General features: G+C 37.4%; 1 pseudogene; it reads right to left on the bottom strand.

Annotated features, from left to right (window-relative positions):
- Positions 1-7,213: 7,213 nt before the first annotated feature.
- LOC146674118 (putative protein BRICK1 pseudogene) lies at positions 7,214-7,472 on the bottom strand (annotated as a pseudogene).
- Positions 7,473-13,314: the final 5,842 nt, after the last annotated feature.

The raw sequence follows: 13,314 nt of genomic DNA, 5'->3' as shown, positions 1-13,314 counted from the left end.
TCATTGCCATAGTTATGTCACAGTGTAGCTGGAAGCTGAGCCAAAATCCAGATTAAAGGGCAAACTTCATAAATCGCAAAACTGACCTTTATCTTCTGAAGCAGAAAGTCCACATTTATTCCCAACTAAGGGTTTAAATGCACAAAGGGCCAAAATAAGACAGAAATAAAACAGGAAACAAACACTGAGACAGAGACTAAGATGCACAAACTTGACAGGGACAAAAAAGAAAACAAACATGAAGCTGAAACCAGCTAAACACATGTGACACAGGGTTCATAAGAACAACAGGCAATTTTTTACTCAAACACAAAGTCCCCAGAGAGATGCATGCTTCACTACCACAAACCTATCATCCAGGGGAAGGACAAAGAGCCCAAAACAGTAAGTAGTTTATCTGTAATTCTGTTTTTATAAATTCCTTCACCTTCTTTTACTTTGTGTTTGTAAGTGTGGCTTTAAAAGGACAATACGAGATCTAGTAAGGCTATAATTAGGTAACATGTTCTTATTCTTATGAGGTAGGCCTGATACAGTTTGTTTGCACCATCTACTTTCAAAAAGTTTAAAAAGAAGAAAGATCAGAAACTAACAGAGATCAGTGGAATTATTTCCTCTCCTCAATCTAATCCACTGACCTTAAGTGTTACTCTAATTTAAAAGCTTTGTGAGCTCCTGATGTCATTTCAGTGTTAGAATTCATAGACACTGTTGTGTCTGACACTTTACTATCAGGTTGAAGAAACCTTTTGTATTTCCCATCAGTTTCAGTGCAGTGTTTTCACACGTAAAGAACAACATGGGGAAATTCTGTAATTCTTCACCAACGTGTCTGATCAGATTAGTGGAATAAAGAAATATTTATGGCTTTTTAACTTATTGCATTTATTTTCTGTTAGAAAAAATTAAAACATTTAATTGTAAACTGATTTGGTTACTACAAATTTGTGTATGAACATATAAACTCTGTCGTTTCTTGCATGGTGAACTTCACAGTCACCATCATTATGTGATGTGTTGGTTTAGTGTGTGACCAGCTCAGTTAGAAGAGACTCCCCAATCAGGGCAGCAAACAATACAAACAAACAACAAATCTGCAGAAGCAAAGTTAGTCACCAGAACTATTCTGTTAGCAGACATTTATCACCGATGGCTGGTCTTTGACTCTGACCACACTGCAAGGTGTCACCCCTTATTCAACAGAGCATGTCTGTATCAGAGTGTGCAGATCCTCTCTGGAAACCCTAACTGTAAAGCAGGTCTCAGTTTATTTTTCATAGTAAAAGGAAACCTCAACATCTGTCAGCCTACGAGACCCTCCACAGATTTTTCAGGACTCAGTGAACAAACACCAGAGATTTTTTTTTCTATTTGTGGACTAGGTAGAGGCACAGGACTCTCTCAGCCAACATAGGACCCCAAAACTACAAGCTCGACATCAATATTGTATCTAGATCAGCTCTCTCAAGTTACTGAAGTAATTATGTGCTTAAGAATGCATTCTTCGGGTGGCCAGAGAGAAAGGCCAGATTCTATGGCGTGGGGCGAAGATAATGTTTTTTTTCGGATTACTCCCGACTAACCATGGACCGGCGTGTGTCCTTTAAACAAATCAAGTTGGAGTTGAGGGAAAGAGGAGTGGAATACTCCCTGCTCTACCCTGCCACTCTAGAAATAAAACATAATGGAGCAAGGCACAGATTTTCTTCACCTGAGGAGGCTTCAAAATTCATTAAGAACCCCCCCCCACGCACACACACGCACAAACGCATCCTCCAACCGTTTATGCATGGACGATGAATACAGAGTTTATCACGCAACATCAAAGGGATGTGCCTTTTTTCACGTCACGCTGTGCGCCACGTTATTGTTTACATGAGATGAATTGCAGAATGGCAGATAGAGACAAAATACTGTTAATCTGACTATCTTCAGGTTTTACAGCTTACATATACACACGCAGTTCCTGTCCCTCCATTTAGAAAGGCAGAGGCATCACAGTGTGATTATTTTACATGTAGTTGTTTTTTCCCTGTGTAATAATATTCAACATTGCTATCAATACATTTTTCAAAAAATGCCTCTCTGTGCAAAATGGGTTCAAAAACATAAACAGCTGTGGGATCCTGTTAGTCCGTGATTTGAACGGGGAACAAATTGTGGCAGGATCAGCCTGATGTTATTTGTATCCCACTGTAACTTTACTGTATAAAGAGCTAACATCTCCAAAATGTCAGGAGTAGTTAGTCATTACAACAAGTGTTTGTGAACTAAAAATCAAGAATGTGGGATACTTTAACTGAACAAACACACACATCCTCACATGTGCAATAACACTAAGTGCAATAATCTTTTCTGTCATCGTTGTATTTTTACTCAGTTGTATATAGCATTCGTATTCTATTTTTATCTTATTGTATATATTTATTTTATTTTATTCTATTCTGTACAGCTGTGTACTGTATTTATTCTTATTGTATTCTAATTTTTGCGTCATAACTTTTGCACTGTCCACTTCCTGCTGTGACAAAACAAATTTCCCACGTGTGGGACTAATAAAGGTTATCTTATCTTACTGTTTGTCCGTGATTTGAAGAGCCCAGCGCGTGCTCCGGACGAAGGGAAAAGCAATTACGCAGGGGAGACCTACCTTGGCATTTGTGCAGGTAAAGCCAAAGGGAAGATATGCTTCACCATATTTTCTAGTCTTTGGCTTAGAATGAAGTTGGTTTGGAAACATATTCAGCTATGCTTCCTCTCCTGCTTTGCGTTTCTTTGTGCTCCCCGTGCTAGCAGTGTCCAAGTATTTTTTTTTGGGTTTTTTTCCCTTTCATTGGTCCCCCTTTAGAAGCTGGCTTTCTGTAACTTGAAGAACAGAGGAGTAAGGACAGAGTGGTGGTGTGGGGATTGGTGTGCGAAGAAAGAATAGGAAACCTCCCTTTGTCTTTGTTTTTTTTGTTGTTGTTTGTTTGTTTGTTTGTTTGTTTGTTTGTTTGTTTGTTTGTTTGTTTGTTTGTTTGTTTGTTTGTTTGTTTTTGAATTACTTATTTATGTATTTATTTTTCAGTTCTGCTATCAAAGTTTAAAATGAAATAAAAATTGTTGATGACAAAAAAAATTAATTTTTTTCATATCTTTTCTTTTACTTTAAATATATAAACTTATACATATATAAAATATATAAACTTAAGCTGTAGCTGTGGCTCATGTTTCTGGAGTTTTCAATTCAGAATCTTCACTCTCAGGCTGTAGTGCAGTGAGTGACACCTACTGACAGGTACTAAGTGTGGTTGCTGTCAGCTTTGGTAGCGTACTATACCTTTGTGCAGAAAAGAGTCACACTGACACATTCAGACAGTTTAAGAAGCGCTTGGAGAAAAATGATTTAAACAAAAATACCTAACTGTGTGCAGTTTTTTAAAGGATAAATAGTCTACATACATGTCTGAAAGTGATTATTATGAAAGTACTCATTTTATCTGTAGCCACAGTCATGCTTCTAATTATCAGGTGCCCTCTGTATTGCTGTTACACTGCTTAGGTCAAATTGAAACATTTTCAGATAATATAGACTAATATCAGTGAAAGTGATAAACTGTTCTGTACTTAATCATCAGTCAGTGAAGGACTGAAAGCCAGAGAAAAAGACTTTTATAGTTTCATTTTCTTTATGAGTTGAAACATGGCGCCACCTTGTGGATAAAAATCATTTCTGAAGCTCTGAAGACTTTAAAATGTGAAATATTTTCAGAACAAATTAAAGTGCAGGTTTTTCCTCTGGTTGTTTCTACTGCAGTGGTTGTAGGTCTTGTAGTTTTGATCAGTCAGTGTTATTATCTGACTGACATTTTCCTTCTTCTGGCTGTACTGACTGACCTTTGACCTCATGTGTTGATGACTCTTCGCCTCTGTCTCCTCTCACAGGGAGAAGATGATCTGCAGGATCCTGCTGCTCATCATCCTCACCTCATGTGTCTCTGGTTAGTTTACAGCTTCACTTTATGAACTCCAAATAAAGCTCAACAACAGATTTGTTCCAGGCAGGCAGAGGAGAACCACAACATCACACTGGAGTGGACGTTCACCACCAAACCAGACAGATCTCCAAAACTCTCAACATCCGCTGTGAACTCTTTATCAGTGATAAATCCAGGCTCAGGACTGATGACTCGGGTCTTTACCTGTGTGAGGTGAACACTGATTATGGCTTCAGTGTTGGAAGATGTCAACTCAATGTCACTGGTAAGATGATTATAATTGCTATTTTTATCTTTATTTAAATAAACAAGAAGTGAATGACAGGTGTTAAGAACTGTATTATCTTGTACATGGCAATAAACATCATGAGTTAAAGTCCACATGGTCCTGGGACTGACAGCAGCAGCTCTGTTTGTCTGCTGTCATTATTTTTGTTTTACAAAGGAAAAACATCTCTTACTGTTACGTCTGTTTTATTGCCAGAAAATAAATTATATACAAGGTAATGAAGCCACATATAGGGGAAGTTATATACATATGTGGATAGATACAGTGTTGACAATGACTGTTGACAGTGTTATAACTACTTGCACTTTCAATTCAGTTTCCACCCGCATGTAAGCTACAAGATCTACAAAACACTGCTTTTGCTTATTATTACTTTCTTTTGGTCGTGTGAAGGGAACCTGCAAAGTAAGAATTTCATTGCTCTGCGTAACCATTTGTGTTTTGCGGTGTACATGACAATAAACTTCTTGAATCTTGAACACTTTATTAATCCGAGGTGGGAAATAGTTCTGTTTTAGATGATCGGTTGAATTATGAAAGCTAAAAAATGTAAACATTGGAAATATAAACAAAGTAAGTAAAAATAAGTCAAATAAAGTGAAATCATAAATTAAATATTTCAAAGTTAAAATAACACCATGGGGAGCTTAAGACTCATCATGAAGATCGATCACTCCACAGAGCTGGGAAACAAGCTCTGAGGACTGGGGTTCACGCCATCAGGAAGTTTTCTTCTGATTGGTCAGCAATCAAGGTGAGTGTGTGACAGTTCATGTAATCAAAGTTGGGGTAACAGTCAGGTCTCTCTCCTGACACATAAGATTGATGCGGATGAAAGCTTTACCCTTGAAATACACAAAATCTTTACAAAGGATGTAAACATATTACAGTGATTATCACACCAAACATTAAATTAAACAAACCCCAAAATCACAGTTTTGTTTTCCAATCCAATGAAAGAAATAAACGATGGTAATTATGAGAAAACAAACAAGTGTACAGTGTAAATTGCTCGTTTTGGAAAAATTGTGTAACAGAGGGCTGAATATGGATGTTTACTTATTGTCTCCAGTGTGTTTACTGGTTCTATGACCTGCAACTCTGGCACTCTCCCCAACTTCACACCACATGATTTATATCATTATGTTATCAACAAGGCCTCAAGTTATCCTGGATAGGATCTGAAGGCCTACAAAAGCTTGGATGCTTCTCAGTATTTTGTGCCATGATGAGAAACAGTGTTAGTGTTAGTGTTAGACCGTGGGTGCAGCGTGTTTCTGAAACACGCTGCACCCACGGTCTCTGTCACTGCTCAGGTATTTATGTGATGAGAGAAGAAACTGGCAGAATGAAAGTTGGAACGAGTCTTCTGCTCCTCGCTTTTTCCCCTTATAGACTGTAGACTTGTAGTCAAGACCGCCTAAACCAAGACCAAGACAAAGTCGAGATGACACCGAGACAAAAAAGTCTTTAAACTGCAGCCAGATGCTGCTTTGTTTACGGGTTTCAGGCATATTTATGTGTTCTTGCTTTCACACAGCCCTCCTCACTGCTGTCTACTGTTTCACTCACTTACTGAGAGGACAGACGCACGCTCCACTTGACTGTTGCGTCTCTCACCCTCTCTGTTTTTCACACAATGATATTATCCTATATCCTCGCATGTGATTGGCCACAATATGGAGGGATTGGAGCACAGCTGAGCCAAGAGCTGAGCAGTGAAAGGAAATTAATCTCATTTGAGTCATTGTTGACCTTAGCCATCTTTTTAGTCTTGTGAGAGCACTGAAGCTTCTTTCAGCCTCAGTACATGCGTTTTATCCTCAGATTAAAATTATTGTGTGCTTGATGTGCCTCAGCTTTGGCCCTGGCTCTTCCCCTCTGACTGCACTAGGACATATTGCCACCTGATAAAATAACACATGGATTCGTGCCATATAAAAAGTGAGACATGTCAATTCAGATTCTTTGTCAAATATACACTAATGAAGCAATTTACATCAGCAGCCTAACAATTGTCATGATAATAAATACTAGTTAATCTATAGCACCAAATCATCAGTCAGTCACCCGTGACCTCGCCTCTTCACCTCTGTCCGAGCTACAACATGGCAGAGCTGCCTCTGTCACCTGATGAATAACAGTGAGCCATTCCACATACATGCAGTCACACATGTGCTTCAAATACAGTCATGAACCACCAAGTCATCATCCAACTTCACCTGTGATTCTTGTATCACCATTACTCCACCACTACACCATTATTAAAACAATTTGTGCAAAGTGCACTCCAAGGTGGAATATTTGCAAAATCATGACTACCTCATGATATTTTGTCTCAAAAATTAACCCTATGAATATGTCGGTACCATTAGGATGAAATTATTGTGGCACCAACATTTTAACGTTAGACACATACTTTTAACAGCCTCTGTAAACTAATATCCTGGCCTGCTCGAGGCTGCCGTTTTCTCTGACAGTTTCAATCAAAATTGGAAATGCTACTGTGGGAGACTGAGAGAACTAATAGTGCTGCCTGTTGTGCAGTTAGTTTCCAAAACACGTTATTCATGGTTACATACAATTTCAGACTGATGTGGGCCAAAGCCTAGCATAGCCTATAACGTTATTATGAAGGACACATTTTATGAGTGAACTTGAGTTCAAGTGACTAACAGGTTTCTTTGAAAAATACTTTATTAAATATAAATTTCGTAACTGAAGTCAGTGAATTCCATGTTGATGCCAACTGTAATTTCAGGAATAGAAACAGCATGAAGATTGAAGTGTGAGCATAAGATTCAATTTTAAAGACACTACTAACAATAAGAATAAAGGAGCGAGCTCTTGGTGTGAGTGAGGTGGTTCTGAAAAGAGCCGTTGTTGGTAGGAGAGCGTGCAGCTTAAGCTCTCTCTCCGCGGATGCGGCGAGCCAGCTGGATATGAGTTTCAATGGCCACTTCTAGGTCAAGGTTTCTCCTTTTGTCACCCTTGCCTCAATGTATTCAATCCTCCTCTCCAGCACTGTCAGCTTCTCGTTGATTTTTGCCAAACGAGATCGACACGACATGTCAAACGAGTTAAGAAAGTCGGCGATCTTCTTGATGCTGCTCGTAATTACTTCTATGTACTCTCGATTCGCCCAGTCTTGGTGAATCTCTCTTTGCACTTGATCTTCCTGGCCAGCCATGTTGGACGAGTTGCAGTATGCCGCGGCCACTCGTTTTGATAGTCTCGATGCTACGAAGAAAAGAACCTAAGAGTAAATGTGGCCTGATCAGCTCAAAGTCTCGGGGGGGAGAGAAAGATGGCGGAATAAGCGGTTGTACAATCTGCGGGTCTGATTAAGAAACGTGATTTTGATGTCCTGTAAAATACTTTACTGACAAACTGTTACTCCAAAGGAAGTAGAACGCAAGCGAAACCCCCTGGAAGTTACTTTGACAGACCTTCAGGCAGACACAAAGATAAACTTAGAGTGATAAAAATGGCTAACCCCAAGCTAACAAGTAGCCTCTCCGACCATGATTACAACCTTGCTGCTATGCGGGAAGCATGTGAGGATGAAGATATAGAAGAGATGGAACTTCAGAAAGAGATCGGAAGACCCATAGGTGACCACACTCCGTTACCAAGTCCCAATCCCAAAAAAATGAAAAGCAAAATAACTGAGAAGCAGGTGAGCATCGAGAATGTATATGAAGTTTTACTTGGCTTCACAAAGAGATGCGAGGAAAGGTTTGATTCGCTTGAAAAGAAGTTGGAAGCCTTCGAACAACGCATTGAAGTAAATACACAGGCGACCCAAAAAAACAGAGAGGAAATTGACAAGCTGACGACGAAGGTGGAGTCGCTGATGAAGGAAAACAAAGAATTAAAGGAGAGCTGTCGGGAGAGTGCACGTTACCGCAGAAGATGGGACCTCAGAATTTTGGGTCTGACAGAGAAGGACAACGAGAATACACGTGAAACAGTGATCGGCATTCTAACAAGAGTGGTTCCTGTATCAGTGGAAAAACTGCAGCTCATGGTTGATACAGTACACCGACTGGGGAAGAAAGACAATGCAGTGAGCAACAAGGTGCCAAGACCAATCATCATACAGTTCAGCATGAGGACAGCAAGGGATGAAGTATGGAGGAAATCCAAAGAGGCCAGGGTCTGCAAAGAACTGAACATAAAATTTAAAGAAGACTTCTCCAAAGAAGACCGTGAAGCTCGGATCAAGCTGTGGCCCAAGGTGCAGGAAGCTCGAAACAACGGCAAAAGAGCATTCCTAAAGGAGGGTTATGCAATAATAGACGGTAAAAGGATCGATCTGTGAGATGCACTTGAAGAAGTCACTACAAGTTAACCATAAAATGTGGGTATGTATGTGTGTATATATATGTTTATATATACATATCTGTTAAAAATACACAAATAAAAAATAGGAGAGGGTCAAAAAGCAAAGTCGTAGTTAAATGTGAGCTATACAGAGCTAAAATTGCCGCATATATAAAGGGGTAGTACTGTGATAGGGTCGGAGTACTGTTATGATTACATAGGTAGGACACTAGGCTTATTCCTGCTTCAAGCACTTTTTTTTCTTCTAGTAAGTGCCAAGGAAGCCGTTACTGTTCTTGTTTTGTATTTTGTTCTTGCGTTTTTTGTTTTTGTTTTTTCTTTATCTTATAGATGGCTGTTCTATTAAGTTCCTTAAATGTTCGAGGCTTAAAAAACAATGTCAAACGTAAGGCCATGTTTTTATTCTGCAAGGAAATTAAGGCAAACATTTTGTTTTTACAAGAAACACATTCTGGTAAGGAAGAGGAAACATTTTGGAAACATCAATGGGGAGATAGTATTCTTTATTCACATGGTACTACTCACTCAGCAGGAGTTATGATCTTATTCAACAAATTTGCAGGGAGAGTTATTGATCATAAAAGCGACGGAATGGGGCATTGGATCATGGTGTTGGTAGAAGTCTGTGAACAGAAAATTATTCTTATTAACGTGTATGGATACAATAACAGGTCGCTAAATAGAAATATGATGTCTAACTTAAGTAAATTAATTGCAAAGTGGAGTACTACATATGGTTCTACCCAGGTGATAACTGGAGGCGATTTTAACCTGGCTCCTAACTCATGGCTTGACAGACAACCACAAAGAGGAAATCAACCAGAACACGATAGCATTATTTGTGACTTTTGTACGACAACCAATATGATCGATTATTGGAGGATGACAAACCCAAATACGAAGAAATATACTTGGTTTAGTCCATCAAATAAAAACGTATGTTCAAGATTAGATTATTGGCTTGTCTCCCAAACAGTATCATCATATGTTACGAAATGTGAGACCCAGTCAACCCCACTTACTGATCATTGTCTGATAAGTCTCTTATTATCTCTACGTAAACAACAAAGATCTGACAACATATGGAAATTTAACAATAGTTTATTACAAAACGAAGACTTCTGTAAACAAGTTAAAGAACTTAAATCAGAAATTAACAATATGAGCATGACTAATGTCAGTAAATGGGAATGGTTTAAATATAATGTGAAACAATTAGCTATAGAAACGGGAAAGAAAGTGTCTGCCCTACGCGTATGTGAACAGAAAAATCTAATTGAACAAATTCATTTATTATGTGGTAAACCCTGTATGACTGCGGAAGAGTCAGAACGCTTACAATCTTTACAAAATAAGCTAGATGAGGTGTACTTGATTAAAGCTAAAGGAGCATATGTAAGGTCTAGAGCCAAGTGGATTGAACATGGAGAAAAAAATTCATCTTATTTCTATAGTCTAGAGAAGCGTAGACAAACAAAGAAAAAAATAACTAAATTGAGTAAGGATGGTACTATAATTGAGGAACCAAACAAAATAAGTGAGGAAATTAACATGTTCTATAGTAATCTGTATAAATCAAGAACTGAAAAAGAAAATGCAGATATCTTTTTTGATATGATTAAAGATCAGGTTAAAAAATTGGAAGAGGATGATAAAACATGGTTAGAAGAAGATTTGAAAATATCCGAATTAGATACAGCTCTAAAACAAATGAAAAATGGAAAATCGCCTGGAATTGATGGTTTAACGATTGAATTTTATAAAACCTTTTGGCAAGACATTAAAGATTTGTTATTTAATGGCTTTTTGGATTGTTTAAAAAATGAAGAACTATCCCCAACAATGAAAACAGGATTAATAACCTTATTACCCAAACCAAACAAAGATTTACAAATGCTAGACAATTGGAGACCCATAACACTTTTATGTAACGACTACAAATTATTAGCCTTAGTATATGCAAATAGGCTTAAAAGCGTCTTAACCAAATTGATTGATGAGTGCCAATCAGCGTTTATTAAAGGAAGGCAGATTCATAATAACATAAGATTAATATTAGATATGATTGACTATCGATCCTTTATTAATTCAGAAAGTTTAATACTATTTATTGACTTTTTTAAAGCATTTGATTCAATAGACCATAATTTTTTATTTAGATCTTTAGAACTTTTTGGATTTGGAAACAAATTTTGCAAAGTGATCAAACTGTTCTACAAGCAAATTTATAGTTATGTTTCGCTCAATCCAGGCATAACATCTAGGATAGACATATTCTGTGGAATTCGACAGGGTTGCCCAATTTCTCCAAAATTATTTATTCTTTGCACTCAATTAATGGCTTACCTCATTGTGAACCATTCAGACATCGAAGGAATAAACATTTTTGATATTGAACTGAAAATAAGTCAGTTTGCAGATGACACAGTAATATTTTTAAAGGATAAATCAATACTCGAGAAAGCATTGAATGTCATTTCAATTTTTTCTAAAGCTTCAGGCTTGTGTCTGAACCTAAAGAAGTGTGAACTTTTGCCACTTTATGATTGTTTGGAAAATAGCATGAGGACGATTCCAGTGAAAAATGAAGTTAAGTATCTAGGCATCTATTTAGACAAAGACATCAACACTAGAGAATCAAAAAACCTAAAAGACAAAATTGATGGCATGTCCAAAACACTAAATCATTGGTTGACGAGAGATATTACAATTTTTGGACGCAATCTATTATCCAAATCAGAGGGCGTATCAAAGATGGTTTATCCAGCATACTCACTATACATTACCCCGAAAAGCATTAAAAAGATTAACTCTATAATCTATCAATTCATTTGGCGCAATAAAACACATTACATTAAAAAATCACAACTTGTCAAAGATTACGCTAAAGGTGGTATAAAGTCAATTGATTTTCAATCAATGGTTGGAGTATTTAAAATAAACTGGATAAAAGCCTTCCTCTTGAAACCTGACTCCATATGGTTCCATATCCCAAAAAATATTTTCAAAAAGGTGGGAGGGTTGGATTTTCTCCTGAAATGTGATTTTGATATATTGAAGTTGCCTGTGAAACTGTCAGAATATCATAAGCAGGTCTTGTCTTATTGGAAGATGGTGTTTGCCCATAACTTTTCACCACATTGCTCCACCTTGTGGAATAACAGAACAATTACAATTAATAAGAAGTCATTGTTTATTAAAGAGTGGTTTGAAAAAAACATAATCTTTATAACAGACTTACTTGATGAAAGGGGTCAGTTTCTCTCAGTGGGTGTTTTTAATGCTAAGTTTAACATTCAGTGTTCCCTTAGAGAATATGACAAGGTTTGTAAGGCAATCCCCTTACCTCTGTTGAGTTTGATTCAAGGTTATTTGTATTACTCTAAGGCACAAATTAGTCTACCTTCTTTACATCTAAACCAGATTCCTTTGACGGATAAAAACTGTAATAATAAAACCATGAACAAGATATTTAAAAACAAATTATTTCACGACTTTAACAGTAACACAAAACTAAAAGGGAGTAATGTTAAAATAACGAACAAATATACGCACTTTTTAAAATGGCCTATCCCCCCCAAAGTCAAAGAAATGCAATTTAAAATAATTAATGGATATTACCCAGCAGCTGAAATGCTTAAAAAAAGGTTTGGGTTTGAGGTAGAGCCATGTGGATTTTGTTCACAAAATGCGGAAAGTATTGATCATTTGTTTTTTTCCTGCTCAGTAACAACTGACTTTTGGCAAGATCTAGTAGACTGGTTGAGTATAAGAATAGATGGGATGACCCCACTGACTCTAACACAAGTTTTATATAATAATGGTGATCCATCTAAGGAACTGTCCATGCTACACAAGGTGGTGATAATTATGGGCAAATACCACATACACAAATGCAAATGGCAAAGTAAAAGACCTTCCCTAACTGTATTGAAAATTGAATTAAAATCTTTTTTGTCATCTTTAGAATTACTGAGGGATTCATGTAAAGAGGCTGCTTTGATATGCGACAATGGGACTCAATCTCTATCCTTTTAATGATTGTTTTTTGGTGTACTAAGTAAGCCACATGTATGTTAAAGTGTTCGCAGAAAGGAAACTGTTATATGTCATAAAAATGGCCTTCATATATTTATGTATATGTATATATGTGTTTTGTTTTTTTTTTGTTTTGTTTTGTTTTGTTTTGTTTTTTTGTTTGTTTTGTTTTTTTTCGTTTGATTTCTTATTCAACCTTTTCAAGATGTTGTTGCACAAATGTTGTCTCCCAACGAGAGATTGTAATATGTGCATAAATTTAATTAAAGTATTTAAAAAAAAAAAAAAAAAAAAAAAAAAAAAGCTCAAAGTCTCGCTTATATTTCCGCAGAGCGCGCGCAGCTTCGTCACGCACCAATCGCAGAGAGGCTTGCGGCAGCGCTCAACATCAATTGCACTTTTCTCCAATGAGCAGCACACACCGAGGCGGGGCGATGTTCCACGTGGAGCCCGTCACCAATCACGGAGCGGCACCGCGTCACAGCCAGTCACACACTATGAGAGCAGCGAGGGGGGCCGAGCAAGATGGCGGCGTGATGAGGAGTGTCTTTTCGAGCTCTCAGCACTAGAAAGATATAAAGCATTTTTACAACGCTTATTTGACGTCTTTGTAACTTTCAAGACTTTTTTGAAGATCAACACACTAAACCTGCTAAACCTGAA

The sequence above is a fragment of the Rhamphochromis longiceps genome, linkage group LG3 (genome assembly GCF_057381845.1).
Source record: "Rhamphochromis longiceps isolate RC_006_pf linkage group LG3, R_longiceps_female_GT1.1, whole genome shotgun sequence".
Taxonomy (NCBI): Eukaryota; Metazoa; Chordata; class Actinopteri; order Cichliformes; family Cichlidae; genus Rhamphochromis; species Rhamphochromis longiceps.
The sequence above is the reverse complement of the archived record's forward strand: the minus strand, read 5'-3'. Positions and strand labels throughout refer to the sequence as shown.